We start from the raw sequence: 15,010 nt of genomic DNA, 5'->3' as shown, positions 1-15,010 counted from the left end.
AGGTCTCCTGATTCTCAGTCCAGTGCTGGTTTTTTGGTTTTTTTGTCTTGTTTGTTTTTTAATATTCAATACATATTCACTTATTTTACACTTACAAAAGAAATCACCCACCCTTCTGCCTCATCCCCTAAAACAATTTAGTTTTACAAACATTAAGAATCTTAAACTAAATGAAGGTAAACAATTGCAGAACAATTATTTTTCAATGTAGCTGTCATAATTACTAGAGTTTAAATCTCCTAAAAGTGACCAGTGTCCAAGCAATTTATAAGGAAATCCTGCTTATCATCCAAAATGAAAATTCCATATTACAAGTTAGCAAATTCTAGTACAAAAGTAGTCTGTGTGATGGAATAGTCTTTTCTTTTAAAAATATGGAATGCTTCACAAATTTCTGTGCCACCCTTGTTCAGAGGTCATGATAATCTTCTCTGTATTGTTTCGATTGTTTTTCTATGTGCTGCTGAAGTGAGCACTGGTTGTGTTTATCATGCCTTAATGCCTAGTTTGTATGAGAAAATGCTTCAACAGTATCAAGAACTACATAGTCATTAAGGGTTAAGTTAGTTCTCTAGCCTGAATAGAAAAGTCAGATTCTATGTACTTTCCATAAGTTACTTTACTGTCAACCAGTGCTTCTGAATACCATGGAGAACACAGATAATAGAATTAGGTGTACCCTGAGTTGGTATCAAAGCAGTCAAAAGTAGATTAAAGTTGATCATTATACCAACCAGTGAATATATAATTTCCAGCAAGTGTTATGAAACATTGAAAATGATTATCGACCTACATTTCCACATTTATACCTTGGTGGGCCTTTGTGGACTCATGAAATAGATAAGATTTTAGATCCCTTTAACATTCCTTGTCTTTCTGACAGTACATATCACATCATCATATTGTGCAATATAAGCCCAAGAACACCTATTTCATTATAAATATGCTAATTGACACAAAAGCATTTGGATTTTGGTGTAATCATAAAGAAATTTTCTCTTCCATTATTAAAAAAATGAGTAAGTTTACATATATGAAGATAGGATAAAGACTGATAAAGATGGACTTTTCAGCTCTCACATACTTGAGCCTCTTTTTAATACAGGCTTAAAATCTAAGATGAAATACAAAGATTGGTTTTGCAAGAGGCACTTATTTGTCACTACCATCGCCTATGGGTATTACATACATTGCTGCACACTGCTTTGCTTTAGAAGGGAAGAAGGTAAGACCCTGTCTTTATAAACTGGTTTTTACGTAAGTGACATTTTCTCAAGTTGTCAGCATTCAATTTTCCACTGACACACTTACAAGCTTTCATGAACAGTTGAATGCAAATGTGACACTAACCCTGAACGAAGCATGGTTTCCCTATTAAAGCCTTTGGTACCAAGACAATGGCAAGTAATAAATACTTACCACTGGTCCATTTCCACAGTGAAGTTTCTCATTGCAAACTCACCAACAACTTTTGACCTCTGAACCCAAAGATCATCAATTACCCAGCTTACAGAGGTGGAATATAGTGAACCAGCAGCATCATTTAGCTGTCACCCAGTTAACATCTGAAAAGTAATTTGTCCAATATTTCAACGTCCAGGGAGAATTCTTTATTAGCTTTTGTATAGGTTTGCCTTTCAATTGGATGATTTGAATAGCTTCTGTGGTAAGAGAGATGCTGCTCTCAGATAATGATTTTGCATTTCATCTCATCATTAATGCTTTGAACCTCATGGGAAGTCACTATGCCTTTTATGAAGGTTGAAGCATTTTATAACCTTAATAAAGACTCATAGCCTCAGGAACGTCAAGTGTGAGCAAGTGAGGGAGATTGACGAATAAAAATATAATTAAATTGCCACTTTAGATTGCACTAGGTGGAGGATTTCTAATGCAAATCAACAGTTAAAGAGTACAATAGCACCCCAAACTTCAGTTCTATTCAGAAATACACACATAAACTGGCATAATTCAAAGAAAAATGAGATAAACCATCTTTTTCTCCTTTCTGGAGAAGCACTTTTTAATAATTTTATATTTAATTCCTAAATATTTTTTATGGGAGATGTACAGAGATAGGTTAATAAAAATCTTGATAGATTTGAACTCAAAACAATTAATAATCATGGTGGTTCTTTGCTATTGTAAATTTATTTCTATACAGCATTTAAGTCACTGTATTTTGAAGTGTGAAATGAATACAAGATAATATGCAAGAGTGATTTTGAAACTATATCATCATCTACATTTCCCAAGGGATAAGTCACTCTGTCCTAAACATTACTAATAAATTAAAGCTTTCAATACTTACTTAAGGGTATTCTCCAGTGGAATCACCCCAATTTATAAATTCAGTGAACTCTTTTACAGTTTTCCTGAGTGTCTACTTTCTTCTTTCAGACATTGCTTACTCTCCTTACTTATGTTCATGGGAACTATGAAAGAAAACAGGAGCTCCTATTCCAGGCATTGCGATAGAATAAAATCGCATCTTCTTTGACCTTCACAGAAACCTTTAGAGGAAGGCATATTATTACAGACTGTGGATCAGAGAGGTTAAATAATTTTGCAAGGTCTTATTTCTGATGAGTATCAGAACTTAGTTTTGCTGAACTCACCTTATCTTTCAAGTGCAGTAAAACATACTGTCTACTGCAGCAGTAAAAGAAAGTAGGCCAGGTTTTAGGGAATGATCTCAGGTAGGATAGTGGTTAGAGTGTCTGAAATGATCCTTGGACTTGACTGGAAGGCTAGTTCTCAGGGTCAGTACTGGGGAGCCTGACACGTAGGCTGACCCTGAGGTAAGTAAGACTCTGGTTTGAGTTGGCACCTTGAAATAGAAACTGGAGGGGGTCTGGGCAAGATGGTGGAAGACTAAGACACGGAGACATGGAGATCACCATCCTGCCCACAGATACATTAGAAATACATCTACACGTGGAACTGCTCCTACAGAACACACACTGAACGCTGGCAGAAGACGTCAGACTTCCCAAAAGGCAAGAAACTCCACACGTACTTGGGTAGGGCAAAAGAAAAAAGAAAAAACAGAGACAAAAGAATAGGGACGAGACCTGCACCAGTGGGAGGGAGCTGTGAAGGAGAAAAGGTTTCCACACACTAGGAAGCCCCTTCATGGGCGGAGACTGCGGGTGGTGGAGGGCAAAGTTGAGAGATTCCCGCACAGAGGCTCGGCGCCGAGTGGCACTCACCAGCCCGAGAGGCTTGTCTGCTCACCTGCTGGGGCAGGCGAGGACTGGGAGCTGAGGCTCGGGCTTCGGTTGGATCGCAGGGAGAGGACTGGGGTTGGCGGCGTGAACACAGCCTGAACGGGTTAGTGCACCACAGCTAGCCGGGAGGGAGTCCGGGAAAAAGTCTGCAGCTACCGAAGAGGCAAGAGACTTTTTCTTGCCTCTTTGTTTCATGGTGCACAAGGAGAGGGGATTCAGAGTGCTGCCTAAATGAGCTCCACAGACGGGTGCGAGCCACGGCTATCAGTGTGGACCCCAGAGACGGGCATGAAATGCTAAGGCTGCTGCTGCCGCCACCAAGAAGCCTGTATTTGAGCACAGGTCACTATCTACACCACTCCTCCTGGGAGCCTATGCAGCCTGCCACTGCCAGGCTCCCGTGATCCAGAGACAGCTTCCTCAGAAGAACGCATGGCATGCCTCAGGCTGCTGCAACATCACGCTGCCCTCTGCCGCTGCAGGCTCGCCCTGCATCCGTACCCTTCCCTCCCCGCCACCTGAGTGAGCCAGAACTCCCGAAGCAGCTGCTCCTTTAACCCCATCCTGTGTGAGCGAAGAACAGACGCCCTCAGGCGACCTACACGCAGAGGCGGGTCCAAATCCAAAGCTGAACCCCGGGAGCTGTGTGAACAAAGAAGAGAAAGGGAAACTTCTCCCAGCAGCCTCAGAAGCAGTGGATTAAAGCTCCACAAACAACTTGATGTACCTGCAACTGTTGAATACCTGAATAGACAATGAATCATCTCAAATTCAGGAGGTGGACTTTGGGAGCAGGATATATTAATTTTTCCCCTTTTCATTTTTTTGTGAGGGTATATGTGTATGCTTCTGTGGGAGATTTTGTCTGTATAGCTTTGCTTTCACCATTTGTCCTAGGATTCGGTCCATCCGTATTTTTTCTTTTTTTCTTAAAAAATTTTTTTTCTTAATAATTTTTTTCTTATGTTTTTTTTTAAATTAAAAATTTTCTTCTTAATAAATTTTTTCTCAGTAATTTTTTTTATTTTTTATTATAAAAATTAATAAATTTATTTAAAAAAATTTTTTTAATTTTTTCTTAATAAATTTTTTCTTAATAATATTTTTTCTTATTTTTATTATAATAGCTTTATTTTATTTTATATTATTTTATTTTATTTTATTTTATTTTATCCTCTTTCTTTCTTTCTATTTTTTCTCACTTTTATTCTGAGCCATGTGGATGAAAGGCTCTTGGTGCTCCAGCCAGGCATCAGGGCTGTGCCTCTGAGATGGGAGAGCCAACTTCAGGACACTGGTCCACAAGAGACCTCCCAGCTCCACGTAATACCAAACGGCAAAAATCTCTCAGAGATCTCCATCTCAACATCAAGACCCAACTTCACTCAACGACCAGCAAGCTACAGTGCTGGACACCCTATGCCAAACAACTAGCAAGACAGGAACACAGCCCCATCCATTAGCAGAGAGGCGGCCTAAAATCATGATAAGGCCAAAGACACCCCAAAATACACCACCAGACGTGGACGTGCCCACCAGAAAGAGAAGATCCAGCCTCATCCACCAGAACACAGGCACTAGTCTCCTCCACCAGGAAGCCTACACAACCCACTGAACCAACCTTAGCCACTGGGGATAGATACCAAAAAAACGGGAACTACGAACCTGCAGCCTGTGAAAAGGAGACCCCAAACACAGTAAGATAAGCAAAATGAGACTACAGAAAAACACACAGCAGATGAAGAAGCAGGGTCAAAACACACCAGACCTAACAAATGAAGAGGAAATAGGTAATCTACCTGAAAAAGAATTCAGAATAATGATAGTAAGGATGATCCAAAATCGTGGAAATAGAATAGACAAAATGCAAGAAACATTTAACAAGGACATAGAAGAACTAAAGAGGAACCAAGCAATGATGAAAAACACAATAAATGAAATTAAAAATACTCTAGATGGGATCAATAGCAGAATAACTGAGGCAGAAGAATGGATAAGTGACCTGGAAGATAAAATGGTAGAAATAACTACTGCAGAGCAGGATAAAGAAAAAAGAATGAAAAGAACTGAGGACAGACTTAGAGACATCTGGGACAACATTAAACGCACCAACATTCGAATTATATGGGTCCGAGAAGAAGAAGAGAAAAAGAAAGGGACTGAGAAAATATTTGAAGAGATTATAGTTGAAAACTTCCTTAATATGGGAAAGGAAATAGTTAATCAAGTCCTGGAAGCACAGAGAGTCCCATACAGGATAAATCCAAGGAGAAACATGCCAAGACACATATTAATCAAACTGTCAAAAATTAAATATAAAGAAAACATATTAAAAGCAGCAAGGGAAAAACAACAAATAACATACAAGGGAATCCCCATAAGGTTAACAGCTGATCGTTCAGCAGAAACTCTGCAAGCCAGAAGGGATTGGCAGTATATACTTAAAGTGATGAAGGAGAAAAAACTACAACCAAGATTACTCTACCCAGCAAGGATCTCATTCAGATTTGATGGAGAAATTAAAACCTTTACAGACAAGCAAAAGCTGAGAGAGTTCAGCACCACTAAACTAGTTTTACAACAAATGCTAAAGGAACTTCTCTAGGCAAGAAATACAAGAGAAGGAAACACCTACAATAACAAACCCAAAATATTTAAGAAAATGGGACTAGGAACATACATATTGATAATTACCTTAAATGTAAATGGATTAAATGCTCCCACCAAAAGACACAGACTGGCTGAATGGATACGAAAACAAGACCCATATATATGCTGTCTACAAGAGACCCACTTCAGACCTAGGGACACATACAGACTGAAAGTGAGGGGATGGAAAAAGATATTCCATGAAAGTGGAAATTGAAAGAAAGCTGGAGTAGCAATTCTCATATCAGACAAAATAGACTTTAAAATAAAGACTATTACAAGAGACAAAGAAGGACACTATATAATGATCAAGGGATTGATCCAAGAAGAAGGTATAACAATTGTAAATATTTATGCACCCAACATAGGAGCACCTCAATACATAAGGCAAATACTAACAGCCATAAAAGGGGAAATCGACAGTAACACAATCATAGTAGGGGACTTTAACACCCCACTTTCACCAATGGAAAGATCATCCAAAATGAAAATAAATAAGGAAACACAAATATTAAATGATACATTAAACAAGATGGACTTAATTGATATTTATAGGACATTCCACCCAAAAACAACAGAATACACATTTTTCTCAAGTGTTCATGGAACATTCTCCAGGATAGATCATATCTTGGTAACAAATCAAGCCTTGGTAAATTTAAGAAAATTGAAATTGTATCAAGTATCTTTTCAGACCACAACGCTATGAGACTAGATATCAATTACAGGAAAATATCTGTAAAAAATACAAACACATGGAGGCTACACAATACACTACTTAATAACGAAGTGATCACTGAAGAAATCAAAGGAGAAATCAAAAAATACCTAGAAACAAATGACAATGGAGACACGACGACCCAAAACTTATGGGATGCAGCAAAAGCAGCTCTAAGAGGGAAGTTTATAGTAATAAAAGTGTACATCAAGAAACAGGAAACATCTCGAATAAACAACCTAACCTTGCACCTAAAGAAATTAGAGGAAGAAGAAGAAAAAAAACCCAAAGCTAGCAGAAGGAAAGAAATCATAAAGATCAGATCAGAAACAAATGAAAAAGAAATGAAGGAGACAGTAGCAAAGATCAATAAAACTAAAAGCTGGTTCTTTGAGAAGATAAACAAAATTGATAAACCATTAACCAGACTCATCAAGAGAAAAAGGGAGAAGACTCAAATCAATAGAATTAGAAATGAAAAAAGGAGAAGTAACCACTGACACTGCAGAAATACAAACGATCATGAGAGATTACTACAAGCAACTCTATGCCAATAAAATGGTCAACCTGGAAGAAATGGACAAATTCTTAGAAATGCACAACCTGCCGAAACTGAACCAGGAAGAAATAGAAGATATGAACAGACCAATCACAAGCACTGAAATTGAAACTGTGATTAAAAATTATCCAAAAAACAAAAGCCCAGGACCAGATGGTTTCACAGGCGAATTCTAACAAACATTTAGAGAAGAGCTAACACCTATCCCTCTCAAACTCTTCCAAAATATTGCAGAGGGAGGAACACTCCCCAACTCATTCTACGAGGCCACCAGCACCCTGATTCCAAAACCAGACAAAGATGTCACAAAGAAAGAAAACTACAGGCCAATATCACTGATGAACATAGATGTAAAAATCCTCAACAAAATACTAGCAAACAGAATCCAACAGCACATTAAAAGGATCATACACCATGATCAAGTGGGGTTTATTCCAGGAATGCAAGGATTCTTCAATATATGCAAATCAATCAACGTGATACATCATATTAACAAATTGAAGGAGAAAAACCGTATGATCACCTCAATAGATGCAGAGAAAGCTTTCGACAAAATTCAACACCCATTTATGATAAAAGCCCTGCAGAAAGTAGGCATAGAGGGAACTTTCCTCAACATAATAAAGGCCATATATGACAAACCCACATCCAACATTGTCCTCAATGGTGAAAAACTGAAACCATTTCCACTAAGATCAGGAACAAGACAAGGTTGCCCACTCTCACCACTATTATTCAACATAGTTTTGGAAGTGTTAGCCACAGCAATCAGAGAAGAAAACGAAATAAAAGGAATCCAAATCGGAAAAGAAGAAGTAAATCTGTCACTGTTTGCTGATGACATGATACTATACATAGAGAATCCTAAAGACACTACCAGAAAACTACTAGAGCTAATCAATGAATTTGGTAAAGTAGCAGGATACAAAATTAATGCACAGAAATCTCTTGCATTTCTATACACTAATGACGAAAAATCTGAAAGTGAAATTAAGAAAACACTCCCGTTTACCATTGCAACAAAAAGAATAAAATATCTAGGTATAAAACTACCTCAGGAGACAAAAGGACTGTATGCAGAAAATTATAAGACACTGATGAAAGAAATTAAAGATGATACAAATAGATGGATAGATATACCATGTTCTTGGATTGGAAGAATCAACATTGTGAAAATGCCTCTACTACCCAAAGCAATCTACAGATTCAATACAATCTCTATCAAACTACCACTGGCATTTTTCACAGAACTAGAACAAAAAATTTCACAATTTGTATGGAAACACAAAAGACCCCGAATAGCCAAAGCAATCTTGAGAACGAAAAATGGAGCTGGAGGAATCAGGCTCCCTGACTTTAGACTATACTACAAAGCTACAGTAATCAAGACAGTTTGGTACTGGCACAAAAACAGAAACATAGATCAATGGAACAGGATAGAAAGCCCAGAGATAAACCCACGCACATATGGTCATCTTATCTTTGATAAAGTAGGCAAGAATATACAGTGGAGGAAAGATAGCCTCTTCAATAAGTGGTGCTGGGAAAACTGGACAGGTATATGTAAAAGAATGAAATTAGAACACTCCCTAACACCATACACAAAAATAAACTCAAAATGGATTAAAGACCTAAATGTAAGGCCAGGCACTATCAAACTCTTAGTGGAAAACATAGGCAGAACACTCTATGACATAAATCACAGCAAGATCCTTTTTGACCCAACTCCTAGAGAAATGGAAATAAAAACACAAATAAACAAAAGGGACCTAATGAAACTTCAAAGCTTTTGCACAGCAAAGGAAACCATAAACAAGACCAAAAGACAACCCTCAGAATGGGAGAAAATATTTGCAAATGAAGCAACTGACAAAGGATTAATCTCCAAGATTTACAAGCAGCTCATGCAGCTCAATAACAAAAAAACAAACAATCCAATCCAAAAATGGGCAGAAGACCTAAATAGACATTTCTCCAAAGAAGATATACAGATGGCCAACAGACACATGAAAGGATGCTCAACATCATTAATCATTGGAGAAATGCAAATCAAAACTATAATGAGATATCATCTCACACTGGTCAGAATGGCCATCATGAAAATATCTAGAAACAATAAATGCTGGAGAGGATGTGGAGAAAAAGGAACCCTCTTGCACTGTTGGTGATAATGTAAATTGATGCAGCCACTATGGAGAACAGTATGGAGGTTCCTTAAAAAACTACAAATAGAACTACCATACGACCCAGCAATCCCACTACTGGGCATATACCCTGAGAAAACCGTAATTCAAAAAGAGTCATGTACCAAAATGTCATTGCAGCTCTATTTACAATAGCCAGGACATGGAAGCAACCTAAGTGTCCATCATCGCATGAATGGATAAAGAAGATATGGCACATATATACAATGGAATATTACTCAGCCATAAAAAGAAACGAAATGGAGGTATTTGTAGTGAGGTGGATGGAGTTAGAGTCTGTCATACAGAGTGAAGTAAGTCAGAAAGAGAAAAACAAATACAGTATGCTAACACATATATATGGAATCTAAGGAAAAAAAGAAAAAGGTCATGAAGAACATAGTGGCAAGATGGGAATAAAGACACAGACCTACTAGAGAATGGACTTGAGGATATGGGGAGGGGGAGGGGTAAGATGTGACACGATGAGAGAGTTGCATGGACATATATACACTACCAAATGTAAAATAGGTAGCTAGTGGGAAGCAGCCGCATAGCACAGGGAGATCAGCTCGGTGCTTTGTGACCACCTAGAGGGGTGGGATAGGGAGGGTGGGAGGGAGGGAGACACAAGAGGGAAGAGATATGGGAACATATGTATATGTATAACTGATTCACTTTGTTATAAAGCAGAAACTAACACACCATTGTAAAGCAATTATACTCCAATAAAGATGTTAAAAAAAAAAAAGAAATAGAAACTGAATAGTCAACCTTGTTAGAGTAGCAATTAGCTAAAAGTCCACTGGGTTTCCCAAGAAATTATCCCATAAGCTACAGGAAAGTTTTAAATTTTCAGCTTTATTTGTCCATTACCCTATGAACTTGAGCTATGTGAGAGCAGGGTGTGGCTCTTTCACTTTCTCTCAAATATCTCGAAAATGCTTGTTAAAAAGTAGTTTCTAAATAAATAAATAATAAATGAAGATGAGCAAAATTCAAGCTAAACAGAGAGCAAAAGTCAGAGTTAGAGTTCAGATGTCCATCCTAAGCCCATGATCAGTATTTCTAGTAGTAGGTAATACCCAGCAGCTGGAACACATTAGTATGCCCAAGAGTTCTGGAATTTAAGGACAATGCTTATTAAGTTTAACTCCTACCTTAAGATCTGTCACATCAATATACTGACTTCTGGGACCAGAACTCCTTTTGAGCTGGCCAGATTTTCATTACAGGGTAGAAAGCCATTTGATCATTTGAGGTTTATTCAATATTCCTATTGTCTTTTCAACTTGTATATATACCCACCAATAACCCAAATATGGAGCTGACTGTCCTGGGTCACTCACTCAAGTTCCAATAAGCACCATGTCTCATCACAGACCCTAAAATGTCTTTATCTTCTTCTTTAACCTTCATTCATTCATTCCTTTGTTCCTAAATGTTTATTAATGTCATAATGTACCAGGCAATGAGGATAAAATAGTTAGTAGCTTAATAGCCATTATCGTTCACACTAGTTGGCTGGGAAAACAGGAAACTATGCAAGAAGTTACAATGTAAGAGGCAAGGAAAAGTATGGAATGCTAGCAAATCACATGCCTGGTATTTTCAGTTATTTTACCAGAGAGCTCTCCTGGCATCTCCTCCCTTTATTCAAGTCTTCTTGTTAGCAGATATAGCAAAGGGACATTTCCAAGGAAATTGATCAATACAGGATGTATCACTCATGTCTCATCATCAAGAATAGTTTACTTCTTGCATAAGTCTTTTTGTGTTCATGGACACTGTAAATCTTGGGCTGATCTGTATTGCCTCTTTACTTTTAAACTGAGGACAATTAAAGCTAGATGAGCAACCTCTGCCTGCAGTTATATGTATTAATTTCATCCTTTGCTGATCTTGGTTTTCATTTGTCTCATTTACTTCACTACTAATTTCATTCTCTTATCTTTTCTAAGTAGCTTCAATGAGTGGGATGAAATGGGATATGAGTAAATAAATGTATCATCCAGAAACACTCCTCTTACTTATTGGTCATTTGGTGACTTTATATATAGCAAATTGTCTTATATATTTATTTTCCTTGCTGGACAACTGTACTGAGAGTAAGATTAAAATTTTATTTTAATGTTTAAGTATTTGAGGGGCCTACATATATTACTTCCAATACAGTAAGAGGTAGAAAGATTATAAATGCATTTATTCATTCTACTTTCTTCATTCACACATTTATTATGGGACCATTCAGTGCCAGGTACTGGGAGATTAAGTAGTACAAATGTTTTAAAAAGATAACTTGCCGCCATGAAGACTGCATTCTAGAAGAAGAGATAAACAATAAATACATGCTCTGTTCAAAGATGAGATGCATTATGATAAAAGATGATGCAGGGAAGGGGGACAGAGATAGATAGGGTATATTTTTATACAAGAAGGTTAGAGAAAAAATCCCTGATAATATCTAAGAAATATGAAACAAATAATCATTACTTTTTTTCTGAGGAAGGACCTTCCAGGTAGCGGAAACAGCGATTGCAATGACCCTAATACAGAAGTCTGCTGGCAAGTTTGAGGACTACTAAAGAGGCCACTTTGAAGGGAGTAGAACAATGGGGTTAAGAGAAAATGAGGTCAGGAAGGTAAGGATCTTTCAGCTTGTCATATAGAGCAAGGTGGAAACAGAGTGACCATTTCAGAGACTATTTGTAACAAATGAGGAATTCAGTGATGGTGGCTTTAGAGGAAAGTGGTAACACTGGAGGTACTGTGAAATAATTACATTCTAGAGACATTTTGAAGGGAAAGCTGAAAGGTTTGACTAATAGATATGATGTTGAGTGTGAGCAGACAGATTTCCAGTTTGTAAATAGGAAATAGAGGACTGATAAAGTTGACTAAATTGATCAAGATTAAGGTATACAAGTACAAGTCAAGCAAGGGTGAACCTTGAGTACAGAAATGAGGAATTGGGTAAAAGCCAGGAATGAAGAGGGAGTAGGTAGAGAATAAAGTAAGGACAGGGAGATGGAAAAAAACAATCTCAGGGTCAAGAGCAGCCTTATTTTAAGCTTAGGAAGACACAAGACCTATGTGTTTATTGCCAGTTACCAGGAAGTACTGACTACAGCTGCAAGATCAGCTCTCCCCCACTGCCTTACATTAGATACAGGCACATCATTAGGAGGCTGTTTAAAAATTCTGGCCTTGGTCCTGCCTTATTGACAAAACTGACTTATAAAGACTTACTTGAGCATCCCATGAGCAAAGTAACTATCACTAATATATTCTTCCTTATGTGGATTCCAGAATTGATCTTCCTTAGAGTGAATTCTCCTCTACAGCTAATTTTTTAATAGTATTTGTTTGTTTTTTCATGAATGTGAAGGCATTTTTATCTGTGTATGCGATCCAACCCAAGTTCCTGTGCCCAATGCACAGTGAGACCTCACTTGCTTGCTTGTGGTCAGCATGTAGTCACCACACTCCACCAGATGGGGATCTTAATTTCTGCAGAACAACTCAAATATATGCATCAGACTATTACCTATATCCCTTCAGGAGGAACTAGGAGTCCTCTGACTCTATTGTCCTAATAACTGCTTGAGCCTGCTCTTTGGAACTCAAGGAAGGCATAGGAGACTAAAGCCTTTTTTCCTCACAAACAAGAAACAGGGAACGTGGAGGGGCTTTTGTACCAGGAGCGTCCTGTTCGGTTCCATGCATTTACTCTGATATTCTCAATGAATGGACTTTTTGAAGAAGTGACCCATGTGGGAGCTTCTCCCTGACTACTGCTCCCACCACGCTAGCTAAAACCAAGGCTGATTTTTAATACCCCAAGACAGAGTGCACTCATTTACACTTGCATGCCAAATAATCTTGCTTTCAAGGGCCTCAGACATTATTTCCCTGACAACTGGTAACTTTCTTATAATAAGGTATTTAGATAACAACATGCTGTTAGGTTAGGTGCATGAAGCGTTTTATTTATGAGGCTAGATATAAACTCCTTTAACATGAAAACATATTTACTTTGCTGCATTGTAATGAATAATTACTATTCTAAAATGAATATTCATTCCAGAATAGTAAGAGTACCTCTTAGCTCTACAAATTAGAGCTACTATTAAAAAAATATGCAAAATATTGTGAAGCCAGAGACCTTCTTTCTCCTGTTTGAGGAAAAATATTTTTTTAAAGCCGTGAATGATGTAGAAAAAACAGATGAAAATAAGATTTTTTATACAGAAGGATTAGCAATAAAAGGGACTCTACCTCATCGATGACTGTAGGGGAAGAGGAAGAATGTAATGGAAGAGTGAAATTATACCCATGGGGAATGATGCGCTTACCCCTTTCTTGTGAGTAACAGAGAGATGAATGAGCAAGCTAAAGACTCGCAAGTTGTAATTATGTTTAGTAAATACTTCCATGCATTTAAAGATTATCTCTTTATAATATAATGAAAGGTACTATTTGCTGTCTTAAAAAAACAAAACAAAAACAAAAACAAAACAAAACAAAACAAAAAAACAGAAAACAGAAACCAGACATTTTCTTCTGGAAGTCTATGTCTGAATTTCAATAGCTCCAACCAGATAGAAGGTTGTATGTTATAAAGCAATGTAGACCAATAAATAAACTCTGGGTTTAAAACTCAAACCATTTATTAGAAGAAAGTAATCAGCCTTTAAAGTTTATGTCTAATAACTTGAACTTATTTTAAAATGCAGTAAAAAGAAAAAAAATAATGAGATTCCAATTTTCTTCCTGTAATGCTGGATTTGGGTATAAACAAATCCTAGCTATAATGCTTCATTAATATCCAGATCAAATTTATTATGATTAGAAGTTTTCCTGGGACCTCAAAAATAATAATTGTTGTAAGTAATTATTAAAGACTATTCACAGAAATAGAAAAGTGGGCAAAAGTCATGAGGAAATGACTCTCTGTCTCTCATACACACACACACATGCACACACACACACTTATCCACAAAAAATATTCATTAAATAAAAGAGAAAATGTTCAATTTTATAAATAATGCAAGTAAAAACAATGACATTATTTTCACCTATCAAATTGGCAAAGATCTTTTTATATCCAAGATAATATCAAAGTTGACAAGGAATCTTTAAGGAAATAGTTGGGTCTTCTCAACTATTATAAGTTGGATTATAAGTTGGTATTTTTAGGAGAATAGTTTGGCAGTATGTGCCCAAATCACTAAAAATGTTGATACATTTCAATTCAGACATTTCACATCTGAGAATTTACTCTGAGAAAATAAGCATTGAATTATAGATTAATGTTGAGTGATGTTCATCAAAGTGTCAATTATAACAATGAAGCATTATAAAAATGTAAATATTCAACAAAAATGAATATTTCAATAAATTATAGTATGTTATGAAGAGATTAAGTATATTTTGAAAATGGCATAGGAAACATTTTTAGCATAAAACAAAAGCAAAAAATTAGGATACCAATGATATGTTTGGCAGGATCACAATCATAGTAAATAAATAAATACGTAAATAAAGTATTTACACCATACAGGGTTAAAAAGCTAAATGGAAATTCACCAAACTATTATCTGTGATTTCTTTGGTAAAATTATGGGTGACTTTTAATAAACATTTTTGTTTATATATTTCTCTAACCTGG

At 36.8% G+C, this 15,010-nt stretch overlaps 1 non-coding gene across 1 annotated transcript; it reads right to left on the bottom strand.

The window, feature by feature from the left end:
* Positions 1–368: 368 nt before the first annotated feature.
* Positions 369–476, bottom strand: LOC118880443. The gene has a single exon (XR_005016312.1). It is a non-coding gene; the product is annotated as a U6 spliceosomal RNA (small nuclear RNA).
* Between the last annotated feature and the right edge of the window lie 14,534 nt (positions 477–15,010).

The sequence above is a fragment of the Balaenoptera musculus genome, chromosome 14 (assembly GCF_009873245.2).
Source record: "Balaenoptera musculus isolate JJ_BM4_2016_0621 chromosome 14, mBalMus1.pri.v3, whole genome shotgun sequence".
NCBI classification, from domain to species: domain Eukaryota; kingdom Metazoa; phylum Chordata; class Mammalia; order Artiodactyla; family Balaenopteridae; genus Balaenoptera; species Balaenoptera musculus.
This window is presented reverse-complemented; position numbering and strand designations above follow the sequence as displayed.